Genomic DNA, 6,695 nt, shown 5'->3' with positions numbered 1-6,695 from the left:
AAAGCCAGATCGTCACATTGGCCGCTCTTCTCTCTGAAACGGTTGTACTTATCGTCTGCAAAGCTATGTCGCGTGCTGCGGTATGCGGAGACAATAAAATCACCATAGTAGAACACAGATGAAGCTTCTAAGTCGATGTAATAGCCAGTAAGAAGTAGTACAATTCAAGTTTTAGGTATCGATTATTGACTTCTTAGATGGATTTGGTGCCTTGGACATGAGCTAGGAAGTTAAGATTCTGCATGAAAGGAGGACTAGCAGCCGAGTTGCACGGGATAATATGAAAAGTGTTCATATGTAGTAAAAAAATGAGAAATCCGTCCGTTTTCGTCATTTGTTATCGAATCGACTTAAAGCCAGATCGTCACTTGGCCGCTCTTCTCTCTGAAACGGCTGTACTTATCGTCTGCAAAGCTATGTCGCGTGCTGCGGTATGCGGAGACACTAAAAGCACCATAGTAGAACACAGATGAAGCTTCTAAGTTGATGTAATAGCCAGTAAGAAGTAGTATAATTCAAGTTTTAGGTATCGATTATTGACTTTTTAGCTGGCTTTGGTGCCTTGGACATGAGCTAGGACCTTAAGATTCTGCATGAAAGGAGGACTAGCAGCCGAGTTGCACGGGAGAATGTGAAATGTGTTCATATGTAGTAGAAACCTGAGAAATCCGTCCGTTTTCGTCATTTGTTATCGAATCGAATTAAAGCCAGATCGTCACTTGGCCGCTCTTCTCTCTGAAACGGCTGTACTTATCGTCTGCAAAGCTATGTCGCGTGCTGCGGTATGCGGAGACAATAAAATCACCATAGTAGAACACAGATGAAGCTTCTAAGTCGATGTAAAAGCCAGTAAGAAGTAGTACAATTAAAGTTTTAGGTGTCGATTATTGACTTCTTAGATGGATTTGGTGCCTTGGACATGAGCTAGGAAGTTAAGATTCTGCATGAAAGGAGGACTAGCAGCCGAGTTGCACGGGACAATATGAAAAGTGTTCATATGTAGTAAAAACCTGAGAAATCCGTCCGTTTTCGTCATTTGTTATCGAATCGAATTAAAGCCAGATCGTCACTTGGCCACTCTTCTCTCTGAAACGGCTGTACTTATCGTCTGCAAAGCTATGTCGCGTGCTGCGGTATGCGGAGACACTAAAAGCACCATAGTAGAACACAGATGAAGCTTCTAAGTTGATGTAATAGCCAGTAAGAAGTAGTATAATTCAAGTTTTAGGTATCGGTTATTGACTTTTTACCTGGCTTTGGTGCTTTGGACATGAGCTAGGACCTTAAGATTCTGCATGAAAGGAGGACTAGCAGCCGAGTTGCACGGGAGAATGTGAAATGTGTTCATATGTAGTAAAAACCTGAGAAATCCGTCCGTTTTCGTCATTTGTTATCGAATCGACTTAAAGCCAGAACGTCACATTGGCCGCTCTTCTCTCTGAAACGGTTGTACTTATCGTCTGCAAAGCTATGTCGCGCACTGCGATATGCGGAGACAATAAAATCACCATAGTAGAACACAGATGAAGCTTCTAAGTCGATGTAATAGCCAGTAAGAAGTAGTACAATTCAAGTTTTAGGTATCGATTATTGACTTCTTAGATGGATTTGGTGCCTTGGACATGAGCTAGGAAGTTAAGATTCTGCATGAAAGGAGGACTAGCAGCCGAGTTGCACGGGACAATATGAAAAGTGTTCATATGTAGTAAAAAAATGAGAAATCCGTCCATTTTCGTCATTTGTTAAAGAATCGCCTTAAAGCCAGATCGTCACTTGGCCGCTCTTCTCTCAGAAACGGCTGTACTTATCGTCTGCAAAGCTATGTCGCGTGCTGCGGTATGCGGAGACACTAAAAGCACCATAGTAGAACACAGATGAAGCTTCTAAGTTGATGTAATAGCCAGTAAGAAGTAGTATAATTCAAGTTTTAGGTATCGATTATTGACTTTTTAGCTGGCTTTGGTGCCTTGGACATGAGCTAGGACCTTAAGACTCTGCATGAAAGGAGGACTAGCAGCCGAGTTGCACGGGAGAATGTGAAATGTGTTCATATGTAGTAGAAACCTGAGAAATCCGTACGTTTTCGTCATTTGTTTTCGAATCGACTTAAAGCCCGATCGTCACATTGGCCGCTCTTCTCTCTGAAACGGTTGTACTTATCGTCTGCAAAGCTATGTCGCGTGCTGCGGTATGTGGAGACAATAAAATCACCGTAGTAGAACACAGATGAAGTTTTAAGTCGATGTAATAGCCAGTAAGAAGTAGTACAATTCAAGTTTTAGGTATCGATTATTGACTGTTTAGCTGGGTTTGGTGCCTTGGACATGAGCTATGACCATAAGATTCTGCATGAAAGGAGGACTAGCAGCCGAGTTGCACGGGAGAATGTGAAAAGTGTTCATATGTAGTAAAAACCTGAGAAATCCGTCTGTTTTCGTCATTTGTTATCGAATCGACTTAAAGCCAGATCGTCACATTGGCCGCTATTCTCTCTGAAACGGTTGTACTTATCGCCTGCAAAGCTATGTCGCGTGATGCGGTATGCGGAGACACTAAAAGCACCATAGTAGAACACAGATGAAGCTTCTAAGTTGATGTAATAGCCAGTAAGAAGTAGTACAATTCAAGTTTTAGGTACTGATTATTTACTTTTTAGCTGGCTTTGGAGCCTTGGACATGAGCTAGGACCTTAAGATTCTGCATGAAAGGAGGACTAGCAGCCGCGTTGCACGGGAGAATGTGAAATGTGTTCATATGTAGTAAAAACCTGAGAAATCCGTCCGTTTTCGTCATTTGTTATTGAATCGACTTAAAGCCCGATCGTCACATTGGCCGCTCTTCTCTCTGAAACGGTTGTACTTATCGCCTGCAAAGCTATGAAGCGTGATGCTGTATGCGGAGACACTAAAAGCACCATAGTAGAACACAGATGAAGCTTCTAAGTTGATGTAATAGCCAGTAAGAAGTAGTACAATTCAAGTTTTAGGTATCGATTATTGACTTTTTAGCTGGCTTTGGTGCCTTTGACATGAGCTAGGACCTTAAGATTCTGCATGAAAGGAGGACTAGCAGCCGCGTTGTACGGGAGAATATGAAATGTGTTCATATGTAGTAAAATCCTGAGAAATACGTCCGTTTTCGTCATTTGTTATCGAATCGACTTAAAGCCAGATCGTCACATTGGCTGCTCTTCTCTCTGAAACGGTTGTACTTATCGTCTGGAAAGCTTTGTCGCGTGCTGCGGTATGCGGAGACACTGAAAGCACCATAGTAGAACACAGATGAAGCTTCTAAGATGATGTAATAGCCAGTAAGAAGTAGTACAATTCAAGTTTTAGGTATCGATTATTGACTTTTTAACTGGCTTTGGTGCCTTGGACATGAGCTAGGACCTTAAGAATCTGCATGAAAGGAGGACTAGCAGCCGAGTTGCACGGGAGAATGTGAAAAGTGTTCATATGTAGTAAAAACCTGAGAAATCCGTCCGTTTTCGTCATTTGTTATCGAATCGACTTAAAGCCAGATCGTCACATTGGCCCCTCTTTTCTCTGAAACGGTTGTACTTATCGTCTGCAAAGCTATGTCGCGTACTGCGGTGTGCGGAGACACTAAAAGCACCATGGTAGAACACAGATGAAGCTTCTAAGTTGATGTAATAGCCAGTAAGAAGTAGTACAATTCAAGTTTTAGGTATCGATTAATGACTTCCTAGCTGGCTTTGGTGCCTTGGACATGAGCTAGGACCTTAAGATTCTACATGAAAGGAGGACTAGCAGCCGAGTTGCACGGGAGAATGTGAAAAGTGTTCATATGTAGTAAAAACCTGAGAAATCCGTCCGTTTTCGTCATTTGTTATCGAATCGACTTAAAGCCAGATCGTCACATTGGCCGCTCTTCTCTCTGAAACGGTTCTACTTATCGTCTGCAAAGCTATGTCGCGTGCTGCGGTATGCGGAGACACTAAAAGCACCATAGTAGAAGACAGATGAAGCGTCTAAGTTGTTGTAATAGCCAGTAAGAAGTAGTACAATTCAAGTTTTAGGTACTGATTATTTACTTTTTAGCTGGCTTTGGTGCCTTGGACATGAGCTAGGACCTTAAGATTCTGCATGAAAGGAGGACTAGCAGCCGAGTTGCACGGGAGAATGTGAAAAGTGTTCATATGTAGTAAAAACTTGAGAAATCCGTCCGTTTTCGTCATTTGTTATCGAATTGACTTGAAGCCAGATCGTCACATTGGCCGCTCTTCTCTCTGAAACGGTTGTACTTATCGTCTGCAAAGCTATGTCGCGTGCTGCGGTATGCGGAGACAATAAAATCACCATAGTAGAACACAGATGAAGCTTCTAAGTCGATGTAATAGCCAGTAAGAAGTAGTACAATTCAAGTTTTAGGTATCGATTATTGACTTCTTAGATGGATTTGGTGCCTTGGACATGAGCTAGGAAGTTAAGATTCTGCATGAAAGGAGGACTAGCAGCCGAGTTGCACGGGACAATATGAAAAGTGTTCATATGTAGTAAAAAAATGAGAAATCCGTCCGTTTTCGTCATTTGTTATCGAATCGCCTTAAAGCCAGATCGTCACTTGGCCGCTCTTCTCTCTGAAACGGCTGTACTTATCGTCTGCAAAGCTATGTCGCGTGCTGCGGTATGCGGAGACACTATAAGCACCATAGTAGAACACAGATGAAGCTTCTAAGTTGATGTAATAGCCAGTAAGAAGTGGTATAATTCAAGTTTTAGGTATCGATTATTGACTTTTTAGCTGGCTTTGGTGCCTTGGACATGAGCTAGGACCTTAAGATTCTGCATGAAAGGAGGACTAGCAGCCGAGTTGCACGGGACAATATGAAAAGTGTTCATATGTAGTAAAAACCTGAGAAATCCGTCCGTTTTCGTCATTTGTTATCGAATCGAATTATAGCCAGATCGTCACTTGGCCGCTCTTCTCTATGAAACGGCTGTACTTATCGTCTGCAAAGCTATGTCGCGTGCTGCGGTATGCGGAGACAATAAAATCACCATAGTAGAACACAGATGAAGCTTCTAAGTCGATGTAAAAGCCAGTAAGAAGTAGTACAATTAAAGTTTTAGGTGTCGATTATTGACTTCTTAGATGGATTTGGTGCCTTGGACATGAGCTAGGAAGTTAAGATTCTGCATGAAAGGAGGACTAGCAGCCGAGTTGCACGGGACAATATGAAAAGTGTTCATATGTAGTAAAAACCTGAGAAATCCGTCCGTTTTCGTCATTTGTTATCGAATCGAATTAAAGCCAGATCGTCAGTTGGCCGCTCTTCTCTCTGAAACGGCTGTACTTATCGTCTGCAAAGCTATGTCGCGTGCTGCGGTATGCGGAGACACTAAAAGCACCATAGTAGAACACAGATGAAGCTTCTAAGTTGATGTAATAGCCAGTAAGAAGTAGTATAATTCAAGTTTTAGGTATCGATTATTGACTTTTTAGCTGGCTTTGGTGCCTTGGACATGAGCTAGGACCTTAAGATTCTGCATGAAAGGAGGACTAGCAGCCGAGTTGCACGGGAGAATGTGAAATGTGTTCATATGTAGTAGAAACCTGAGAAATCCGTACGTTTTCGTCATTTGTTATCGAATCGACTTAAAGCCCGATCGTCACATTGGCCGCTCTTCTCTCTGAAACGGTTGTACTTATCGTATGCAAAGCTACGTCGCGTGCTGCGGTATGTGGAGACAATAAAATCACCATAGTAGAACACAGATGAAGTTTTAAGTCGATGTAATAGCCAGTAAGAAGTAGTACAATTCAAGTTTTAGGTATCGATTATTGACTTTTTAGCTGGCTTTGGTGCCTTGGACATGAGCTAGGACCTTAAGATTCTGCATGAAAGGAGGACTAGCAGCCGAGTTGCACGGGAGAATGTGAAAAGTGTTCATATGTAGTAAAAACCTGAGAAATCCGTCCGTTTTCGTCATTTGTTATCGAATTGACTTAAAGCCAGATCGTCACATTGGCCCCTCTTTTCTCTGAAACGGTTGTACTTATCGTCTGCAAAGCTATGTCGCGTACTGCGGTGTGCGGAGACACTAAAAGCACCATGGTAGAACACAGATGAAGCTTCTAAGTTGATGTAATAGCCAGTAAGAAGTAGTACAATTCAAGTTTTAGGTACTGATTATTTACTTTTTAGCTGGCTTTGGAGCCTTGGACATGAGCTAGGACCTTAAGATTCTGCATGAAAGGAGGACTAGCAGCCGCGTTGCACGGGAGAATTTGAAATGTGTTCATATGTAGTAAAAACCTGAGAAATCCGTCCGTTTTCGTCATTTGTTATCGAATCGACTTAAAGCCAGATCGTCACATTGGCAGCTCTTCTCTCTGAAACGGTTGTACTTATCGCCTGCAAAGCTATGTCGCGTGATGCGGTATGCGGAGACACTAAAAGCACCATAGTAGAACACAGATGAAGCTTCTAAGTTGATGTAATAGCCAATAAGAAGTAGTACAATTCAAGTTTTAGGTATGGATTATTGACTTTTTAGCTGGCTTTGGTGCCTTGGACATGAGCTAGGACCTTAAGATTCTGCATGAAAGGAGGACTAGCAGCCGAGTTGCACGGGAGAATGTGAAAAGTGTTCATATGTAGTAAAAACCTGAGAAATCCGTCCGTTTTCGTCATTTGTTATCGAATCGACTTAAAGCCAGATCGTCAC

The sequence above is a fragment of the Schistocerca gregaria genome, unplaced genomic scaffold (assembly GCF_023897955.1).
Source record: "Schistocerca gregaria isolate iqSchGreg1 unplaced genomic scaffold, iqSchGreg1.2 ptg000509l, whole genome shotgun sequence".
Taxonomy (NCBI): Eukaryota; Metazoa; Arthropoda; class Insecta; order Orthoptera; family Acrididae; genus Schistocerca; species Schistocerca gregaria.
Note: the sequence above shows the minus strand (reverse complement) of the source record.